Source organism: Eptatretus burgeri, chromosome 12 (genome assembly GCF_056783735.1).
Source record: "Eptatretus burgeri isolate ZD-2024b chromosome 12, Ebu_testis_v1, whole genome shotgun sequence".
NCBI lineage: Eukaryota > Metazoa > Chordata > Myxini > Myxiniformes > Myxinidae > Eptatretus > Eptatretus burgeri.
This window is the reverse complement of record NC_140972.1, coordinates 82183186-82194069: the sequence shown is the minus strand read 5'-3', so window position 1 is coordinate 82194069 and position 10884 is coordinate 82183186. Positions and strand designations below refer to the sequence as shown.

The 10884-nt window shown below is 41.9% G+C and overlaps 1 long non-coding RNA gene across 1 annotated transcript in view; it reads right to left on the bottom strand.

Moving 5' to 3' along the window:
• Positions 1-4426: 4426 nt before the first annotated feature.
• The window catches only part of LOC147016000 (uncharacterized), a 59515-nt gene continuing 53057 nt past the window's right edge, over positions 4427-10884 (bottom strand). The window contains exon 4 of the long non-coding RNA XR_015050141.1: positions 4427-4945. This is a non-coding gene — a long non-coding RNA (uncharacterized LOC147016000). The remainder of the gene's footprint in view (positions 4946-10884) is intronic.

Genomic DNA, 10884 nt, shown 5'->3' with positions numbered 1-10884 from the left:
CCACCCCTCTATTTATAGAGAGATTAACTAATTTGTATGCGACTTTCACTTACCAGGTGTAGCGTAAGCATCAGGCTGCTCCTTTTCTGTAGTTTCTGAAGTGTTATCCAAAGCGGCAGTAACTTCAGGGCCAGGCTCATGAAAACACTGAAAGATTGTAGTTTGCTTTCTTTTCATAATGTTAGCTAATTAAAAACTTGCAACGCGAGCTACTGTCAAACACGTGTTCATCGTTGGTAGGTGCGTGAGCGTGTGGTCAGGTCTAGGTCACGTGTCACAGGCAGTGAGCCATCGCGTTTCACGCTTTGTAACAGCACCACACTGGAGAGGGGGTGAATTTTATGAATGGAGATGAATGAAGTAGATGGCTTCCCCTTGCAAGGCTTATTTTATTGCAGTTATACTCTACCCAGTATTTTGGAACAAAATCAATGAACTGAAAGTTCTGTCACAAAACAAATATCGTAACGTATCCTTGCGCAGTTTTAAGTGGATATACGGAAATCCTGGAGCTTTCTTCGTGGGTATACGGCGTACACCTGCGTATCACGTAGACTACACCACTGCTCTGTTCCAATGTTGACTCGCAGCGAAATGCACCAAATCTCTCAAGGTACGTATCCAGCTCATCGAGTTTCTCATCAAATGTGGGGAGTTTCGGCTTGTTCGCCATTACTTTTACATCACCAGTGACAGGTGTAGTGCGAGCACATGTCGCTGCTTCAATCTCTAACTGTATTCTTGCCAATTCAATCTTCATTCAAATTTCCTCCTTCATACGTTCAGCTTCCCGAGCACGTTCATGTTCCTCATGTTCCCCTTAAAAGCTGTGGAGGAACTCTGGGAAGGGTTTGAAACAACAACGCACTTACCTTGTGCAGACGTTCATGGCTTCTTCGGCTCGAGGAGTGGGGGGGGGAGGGGGAGTGTCAAATATATATATATATATATATATATATATATATATATATATATATATATATGTATATACAGGTCAGGTCAGGTATGGGAGCATGCACCAGAGCAGCATGTCGCTGCATCCCCTTTCCGCCGGTACACCAGGGGCCTCCGTCTGGACATCCCCCAGGCAAATTCCTGGATCATCCCCATCTCCTTGAGATGCCGATCAACCTGCTGCAACCACGAGGAACGTGGTCGGCCCATTGGCCGCCTCCACTCACGAGACTCCCTCGCTGAGAGAATCTGGTGAGCAAGATCAGCGTCAGGAAAACGAGCCAGATGTCCATACAGCCGCAGCTGACACTTATAGATTATGCAGGTAACAAATCTCATTTGAGTCTCTCTCAGCAACCACTCGTTGGACACAAAGTCCCACCAGTGAAAACCAATGATTCTCCGAAGAGACCTGATACCAAAGGAATTAAGTCTCCATCTCAGATCCCTGGTCAGAGTCCAAGTCTCATATCCATAGAGCAAGACTGGAAGCACCAAGGACCTGAAGACTCGGACTTTTGTCCTTCTGCACAGGTACCGGCAGTGCCACACCCCATGATCCAGTGAATCCATGACTCCCCAGGCCTAACCCAGACGTCTGTTGACCTCTGGCTCACAGCCAGCAGAGACATGAATATCACTGCCAAGGTATGTGAATCTCTCCATGACCTCATCATCCTCACCACAAACAGGCACAGACAGGACAGTCGCATCCAATATGTCATTGAAAGCCTGGTCTTGGTTTTGACCCAGGAAACCGGTAATTCCAGTGGCTCCGACTTCATTCAGCACCTCGAGGGCCCTCAAAAGGATATCTAAAGTCTCCACAAAGATGACTGCATCATCTGCGAAATCATGCTCAGAAATCTTAACATTCCCAAACAATGTACCGCAGCTTGATCTCTCCGACATCCTCCCCAGAATCCAGTCCATAGAAGTGTTTAAAGTATGGGGGCCAATACACACCCCTGACAAACTCCAGTAACAACTGGAAATGTCAGAGATGATACCACCATATCTCACAGCACTCTTAGTACCTGAGTATAGTTCAGACATCAGATCGATCGGTTTTGGTGGCACCCCACGAAGACCAAGAATCCTCCAGAGCGCATCCCGAAGGTGAGGACCCAAAGAGCAAGGATATCGTCAATCGTTGACCTCTTTGGTGTAAAGCCTGACTGCTCCGGATGCTGGTGCTCAAGCAGATGGTGGCGAACCCTATCAAGAATTATCCGAGCAAAGACCTTGCCCGGCACTGAGAGCAGCGTCACCCCTCGGTAGTTGTTGCAGTCTTGGCGATCACGCTTCCCTTTCCAGAGAGGGACAACAAGGCCCCTCTTCCAGTCAGTTGGGATGAACAGGGCACATGAATCAACAGAATGTATATACAGTGCCGATAGAAAGTCTATACTCCTTTTCAAAATTTTCACGTTTTGATGCATTACAGCCTGGAATTAAATTGCATCAAATCATACTTTTTCCAGCTATATTTACGCATAGTAACCCACAACTTACAAATTAAAAACAAATTCCACAAATTTCAACAAAATATTAATAAAAAATACAAAACTAGAATATCTTGGTTGGATAAGTGTTCACCCCCAAGTTAATACTTGGTGGAAGCACCTTTGACAACAATCACAGCTGTGAGTCTGTTGGGATTGGTCTCGACCAACTTTGCACACCTTGATTGGGCAATATTTGCCCATTCTTATGTACAAAACTGTTCAAGTTCAGTCAAGTTGCATGGATTTAGGTCAGGGCTCTGACTGAGCCACTCAAGTACATTTATCTTTTTATTCCTTAGGCACTCCAGTGTAGCTTTGGCTGTGTCCTCCGGGCCATTGTCATGCCAAAAGTTAAACTTTCCTTGCAGAGGGCAGCAGGTTTTCCTCGAGGTTTTTCTGTATTTTGCTCCATCCATTTTACCTTACATCCTGACAAGTGCCCCAGCCCCTGCTGAGAAACATCCCCATAACATGATGCTGCCACCACCGTACTTCACAGTAGGGATGGTGTTCTTTTGGTGATGTGCTGTGTTGGGTTTGTGATAAACATAACGTCTTGCATTTAGGTCAAAAAGTTCAATCTTGGTTTCGTCAGACCACCAAATGTTTTGCCACATGGCTTCAGAATCTCTGGAGTGTTTTTTTGCTCTGCCACCCTACCATGCAGGCCATATTTGTGGAGTGATGGGATATTGTTGTCACATGCACACAGTGACCAGTCTTTGCCATAAAGGCCTGTAGTTCTTTCACAGTTGCCATTGACCTCTTGATGGCCTCTCTGATCAGTCTCCTCTTTGCATGGTCATCCAGTTTGGAGGGACGGCCTGATCTTGGCAGGGTCTTGTTGGTACCATAAGCCTTCCGCTTCTTAATGATTGTCTTGACTGTGCTCCAAGGTCATCTAGTTTGGAGGGACGGCCTGATCTCGGCAGGGTCTTGTTGGTACCATAAGCCTTCCACTTCTTAATGATTGTCTTGACTGTGCTCCACGGGATATTCAAAGCCTTTGATATATTTTTATACCTATCCCCTGATCTGTGCCTTTCCACAACTTTATCCCAGGGGTCTTTGGAAAGCTCTTTGGGGTCTATGGTTGAGTCTTTGCTGTAAAATGCACTACCCAACAGACGAAACCTACAGGAACAGCTGATTTTATTCTGAAATCATCAGAATCACTAAAATTTAACACAGGTGGAGGCCAAGTAACCGTGTGTGTGATTTTGAAAGTGATTGGTTACACTTGAGATAATTTAAACTTGCTTTGATAAGGAGGGTGGACACTTATCCAACCAAGATATTCTAGTTTTGTATTTTTAATTAATTTTCTGATATTTGTAGAATTTGTTTTTCACTTTGAACTTGTGGGTTACGATTTGTAAATAAAGGTGGAAAAAGTCTGATCTAATGCAATTTAATTCCAGGCTATAAAGCAACAAAAGGTGAAATTTTTTTAAAGAGGGTGTAGACTTTCTATAAGCACTGTATATGTCTGTGAAATATACAGAACCACCCACTTTGTCAGCTGCTCTCCTGCATCCTTTGTCCTTACCCTTACCCATAATCTTTATTACCCCCAATAGCCCCTTTTAACCCACCCATCTTATTTGGAGGTTGCAATGTTTCATTCTCTCCTCTTTCTCTTCTCCCTCTCCCCCCTGTTTCTGTTCATTCATTCACTTGCTTATTCTGTCCAAGAATTGTTACCTTGTCCTTTCAGTTCATAGCCTCCATCACCTTGCTTGCTCTTTCATGAGCCTTGATATTGTGCAGAAACAATAAAATAACTGCAGCATAAATCAAACTTTTTTTTCTGGCTTATTGTTTATTGGCCATCATCAGCATGGAATGGATTCCGCTGAGGAATTGAGCAGGCTGTCTTATGAGGGAGTATGTAGTGGAGATAATGAGTGAAACAACATTAAACTTTACATGAAATTTGTACCTTTGGTTGGATGTATGCTTATGTAAATGTAAACACAGGATTCCTCACCCATTGTTTCTGTTGATGATTTTTCCAACCCAACTAGCATGTGTCCAAATTCTGACCATGTCAAATGCTTGCTAAATTAAATCTGTTTTTATGATTAAGAGGCTTGTAAAAGTAAAAATCGTGATGTGATTCCGATGTTAAAATGCCAGCTTTTTTAAAAGCCATATTGGCTACCATTCTCCAAGTGAGACATCTGTCATGTCAATTCAGTGATAAAATATGCCAGACACACAAACCCAACACATAGTGTTATTTTCTGTACAAAACTGTTTGGTATTTTATTTGTATGAACATTGCCACTGCAGAATACTGGGATGAGAAACTTGTCAGGACAGTTGTGACATGATTTGGAATTTGTCACAGCTTGAGCAACCACAGGACAGGTCAACACAGAGAAGACTTGCTGAAACTGCTCCATGCACTTAGTGGAAGCCAGCAGCTGTGTGAAGGATGACATGATGTAATTCGCATTGCCGTGATTGCTTCAGGCTCCCTGCCAATGCAATCAAGCAGCACCATTCACAATGGGCCAAAACTTTACAGGTATGAACTTGTTACACGCTTGTTCTACAACGTTCCAATGGCTTCTTAATCTTCAGAAAAAGACTAATACTCAAATAATTGAGACATATATAATAATCATGCTGCAAATGTGTTGAACTTTCAAACTCCATCAATAAACGTACACTAAACAAACCAGTGTGAAAAAGTTGAATTTTTTTCTTGAAAATTCATTTGAGTAACATTTTGCTTTCTTGAATAGCTTCATTTACCCATCGAGGGATTTTACTTTGCTGAATCACACCTTCCTCTTGCAAAAAATTTAAATGATGTGACTAATATACATAAAAAAGGAATAAATCAGGAAATAGGTTTTGAATGTATTTTTAATCATGTAAGCGAGCTTGCTATTAATCTATACTATAAAAGAAGCTGTGGGTGCTGGTTGGACAGTTCACCTGACTCCACCTGAATTTCTTAAACTATCGCTGCCAATTTAGGAACCCTTTAGAACTTTAGAATTTACCCTTTAGAACCCTTTCTCTCAAACAGAGCTTTTACTGAAATAGTGAGGTTCTGCAGGTCCTTAGTATTGTTTCTGACTATTTTCATTTAAAATTAAATGGTGAGTTGAACAGGCAACTGTGATGGGTTTCTGTGAAGTGGGTGACAGCATGATACTGGAGCAGAATGTATTATCTATTCCACTGTTTCGACATGGGAATGCCGTTTGCTTTTATGAGTGGGAGTGGGAGGACGGTGAGAGTAAAGATGGGACAGCGAGAAAGGAGAGGTTGAGGCTTTGGATGGGTGGGGGGTTGAGGACTTTGAAGGCATGACTGTGGGGAGAGGATTAATGCCTTTTTTGAAGGCTGAGGCTATTTTGTTGAAGAGTTGTCAGAATTGCATGTGTAAGAAAAATGTGTGTGTGTGTGTCACTGTCGGGGGGGGGGAGGGGGGTGACACAATCACGCCAAGGCAATGTGATAATTTAACTTAAAATCAACTTGCCATGAACGGTCCTAAAAAAAAAAAGAAAATGCCATAAGCAATTGTGAAATGACTTGATGCCGGAATTACTGGAGAGTAAAGAAAAGTTTATTTTGGAAAGAGAAAATCTAAATTGCAGATCCAGTCACCTTTGAGATTTATCAATGAGGAATGAAAACTGAGCTTATTCTCATGAAATTGTTGTTCAATCCTGCATTTGGGAAGAGTAAAGAAGTTAGCATGCAACAGCTGTTGTAAAATACAACAGCCTTCACCAGTGGAGAAAATGAATGATTGTCAGCTGTCATATGATGACATTTGACAAACTATCGTGGAATATACAATCGTTGATTAATAAGACTGACATTAAAGGTCAGAAAAAATGTTTTCAAACATTAACGTTTACTATGCAACAAAACATAGCAAAACATCATGTATATTGATTTGTATACATTTTGCAATAGTCCACCACTAGCTCTCCTGCCTCGCAATGTAAACATGCAAAAAAAAGATTGGCCTATCAGTTGAGTGAACAGAAAATTTGCTGCTGGGAATAGAGGGGTGGGGGGGGGGGCATGATAATTAAGTTATGTGACTGATAAGATTAGGATGTTTTTTCCCTCAGCCAAGTGAGACATTCATTAGAGGTGTGGAATGTGGCTCCATATTATTGAAACCACAAGTTTTCATTATTTCTTGACCTGTTCCATAAGTGTGTCTTCAGCATGTGAAGAAAACGATCTGATATCACAGATACTTAGGTGACCGTTTAAATGTACGTTTCATAAATAAGATGTGCCGCTCGATGTTAAATTGCCCCATTATTTTTTAAATTGGCAAAAAAGAAACTTTGTGTCACAGGCACTCTCAGGAAATTTGAAAGTTATTCACAAGCATAACACAAAGAAAATCTCAACATAATCAAATGTAGCCCTTTTTTTATGGTCCACCCTGTATAATCTCACTCAGCAAATACATGAAGCAAGTTCCATAAAATAAATTCAATATGTCTTCAGGATGCAAAAATTAATGAACGAGGTCACACAAAATATATACCTTCTGGGCTACAAGCAAGTCACAAATTATTCTGTGCTTCACCATCGCTATTGCTGGTAATAATGATATTTGAACAAATATTTGATACCTTGCCCTATGTTGTAATGGTATGTGTTTTGCTGAGCCTTAGGGATAGTACCTACACAAGGTAGCCGCACACACAAACTGCCCCATGCCCACAGAGGTGGCTGCATGAATCATACTCACCACATGAATACCAAACCTGAACACACAACAAACGATATCTCCTGTAATTCCATGCACAGAGTGAACCAATGATGAAAATATGGGTCTCACCATCTATCATAGGCACATGACACCAGCCCCACAGCACAACCTCCTTCTGTGCTCCCCGCTCCTACTCTCATCTGTGAGGATATACCGAACAACACCTGGCACACATTTCCTGTATTGTCTGGGATAAATACTACACTTTTGGAACTCTCAGACCTGAGCCTTGCCCTCACGTGCCTTTTTACGCGAAAGTATGAATTCACACAATTACTCATTCTTTGCTGTTGATTTGTATGTTGTCAAGCTCCCTTTACAGTTTGACAACATAAAACCTATTTGAGTGACAGTTGTAAGTCACATCACTGGACTCAAAATAATAAAATAAATGATGTCATTGTTTTTTTTTTTTTTTAATTAAAATTTTTTTGTATACATTCTCAAGGCTCGTATAAGAGTGAACACAGAAAGTACAACGGAAGCAGGAGAAAAGAGGGATGGGAGAGGGAAGGACAAAACAGTGGGGAACAGAGATATTCGGAGATCTGTGGAAGGGTGAGGGATGGGGTGGGGTACACAGGGTAGAGAAGATGGACACTACAGGAACTTTCAGGAAGGAAAGCAGGGAATTTGAAGGAAGTGGGTTTTGTGGTGGATTAACGGAGGGAGAAAAGATCATGGTTTTGGATGGTGGTGAACAGCTGTTTTTAAGACTTGAAGGGAAAAGTGGGATTTAAGTATGTGTGGGAGTTTGTTCCAAAGGCAGGGGAAAAAGACGAATGAAAGAGTGAATGTGAGCAATGATTCTTGATTTTGGTAGTTTTCCCAGAAGGGGGTTGCTGGTGGACCTTGGGCGCCCTGCGGAAATATGGGAGCGACATATCTCAGACAGAGCAGAGGAGGCGAGGCTGGAGAGGAGACAGTAGAAGACAGAAAGACCACCGACCCACCTGTGGTGAGAGAGTGAGAGAGCCAAAGACTCAGCCTCATCGTGGGAGATATCTCATCATGGGGTAGATACCAATGACGTAAATGCCTTAGTTTCCACAACGTGAAGCCGAGAAAGGTGAGAAGCTGGAGCACTAGCCCAGAAGGGAGAGCAGAACAATCAGGCTGCAGACAGAAGCTTCGTATGTAGTCAGGAGCTCAGGTGTGCCAAGGAAGGACTTTGAATGATGGAGGATGCCCAGTGGGCGACTGGCTTTGGAGGCCAGCTTGGAGATGTGGCTTTTCTAAGAAAGATCATGGCAGTTTTATTTCCGTTTTTCCAACAAGGCTGCCAAACCATTTGACCTATGATATCATATTTATGATTATAATATTCTACATGAGTAGTTGTGCAACTGTGGTGAAAATTTTGTCTCAATCCGCCAAGCGGTTGCGGAGAAAAACACGAAAGTTCTGTGCCAACAAACAAACAAACAAGGAGAAGACATTGTGCAGAGCACGAGACTTGCTAAATCCGTAAAACAAATTTGACCTCAAAAATAATTGATGGTTGAATTCAATGGCCAAATATGCAACTCCTCTTCAAATTTCAAGTCAATGAGATGAAAATTGATAACTTTAGAAATTCGGCCTATGTTGGCCTTTTGGCTTATAATGACCTCAAAAATAATTGGTGGTTGAATGCAGTGACCTGATACGCAAATCCTCTTCAAATTTCAAGTCAATGGGATAAAAATTGAGAATTTTAGAAATACCGCCTTAGTTGTTGACCTTGGGCCTATGTTGACCTTTTGGTCTCTGTCAACCTCAAAAATAATTCTCTGGTTGAATTCAGTGACCTGAAATATATATATATACACACACACACATATATATATATATATATATATACATACATACATACATACATACATACACACACACACACACACACACACACACACACACACACACACACATATGTATATACATATACAGGGTGTCCCAAAAAAAATACAACTTTTCATCTGCAAAGAGGATGGTCATAACATATATTTTTTTAAAAGATATATGGCTGGATAGAAAGCTGAGAGGTTGAAGTTTATTGTACCAATGTCAAAATTGCCACCAAAATTTCAATTTTGGTATAGAATCGTCGTTTTCTTTTAGACCACATGTTCAACGTAGGCTCCACGTTGTCCTATCACTGCCTGCAAACGCGTCATCATGTTCTCCATCACTTTGGGAAACGTTTCCTGAGGAATGTTCTGGATTTCTCAGTGGATGTTTTCCTTCAGCTGATCAAGAGTCTGAGGCCTAGGGTTTCCATAGATCCTGTCCTTGAGATACCCTGACAAGAAGAAGTCTGGAGGAGTAAGGTCAGGGGAATACGTGGCCACTCAACGTCTTCGTAGAGGGAGATGAAGCGGCCCTCAAAATGTTGGTTGAGAAAACGCCTTGTTTCCCTGGCTGTATGGGGCGGTGCCACATCCTGCTGGAACCACTGTGTTCTCATCTGGATCAGGTTGTTTCTCCTTCAGGCCTGAGTACGTCGCTCAGGCAGATGGAATTCCTGAATCATTTCGCGATAGCTCCTCTGGTTTACCATGCAAGTGCATCCCTGGTCATCTTCAAAAGAAGTATGGACCAATTATCCCATACCAACCAACCGCCACCCACATGGTGACTTTGAGAACAGATTGAGGCACCAGTTCAGTTGATGCATTACCAGGATTTTCAGTTCCCCAGTACCGAAAGTTTTGCTTGTTTACCTCCCCGGACAAGTGAACATGGCATTCGTCCTTCATGTAAAGTTTTTTGAGGACGTCTGCATCTTCCTCCAACTTTCCTGAGAACCAATTTGCAAAGTCTAGTCGTTTGCGTTTCTGTTGATCAGTAAGCACCGTTTCCATTTGAATTTTGTATGGAAAGGCATGAATGTCTTGGCGAACGATACTCTGAACGGTGCTCTTATGAATGTTTGTCTCGGCAGAAAGTTGTCGAATCGATTTTTTTTGACTCTGAACGACCGCCTGTCTCACCATTTCCACATTTTCTTCACTACGACCTGTCCTCTTCCGACCACTGTGACCCTTGTGAAGGCCACAGATGGTTCTCACATTGGTAAACTTTGCGATGGTGCACTTTATTGTCCGAAAGTTTGGTGCATGGCGCAAGTGGATACCGAAATGTCTCGAGTAAAGATGTTGCACCTGTACAACACTTTTCGTCTGGTGCCAAAGTTCAACAATTTTCGTCCGTTGTTGTACGGTCAGTCTTGGCATTTTTCTGGTGCTTGCTTGGTATTAAAATAAACCTCAGGGTCTCTGCAACAAGAAATGAAGCATTAGTGACAAAATTACTGCTTTTTTTAGGATCAAACGAAGCATTTTAAAAGTTGTATTTTTTTGGGGGGGACACCCTATATATACACATATCCTCTTTAAATTTCAAGTCAATTGGATGAAAATTGAGGATTTTAGAAATCCGACCTAGTTGTTGACCTTGGGCCTATGTTGACCTGTTGGTCCATGTTGAGCTCAAAAATAATTGGCTGTTTGAATTTAGTGACCTGAAATATAAACCCTCTTCAAATTTTAAGTCAATCGGATGAAAATTGAGGATTTTAGAAACACCACCTTAGTTGTTGACCTTTTGACCTCAAAAACTATAGGGTTCTTCCTTTTGACAAACTCCACCAAGTGGTGAAGTTTTGTGAAGATTGGT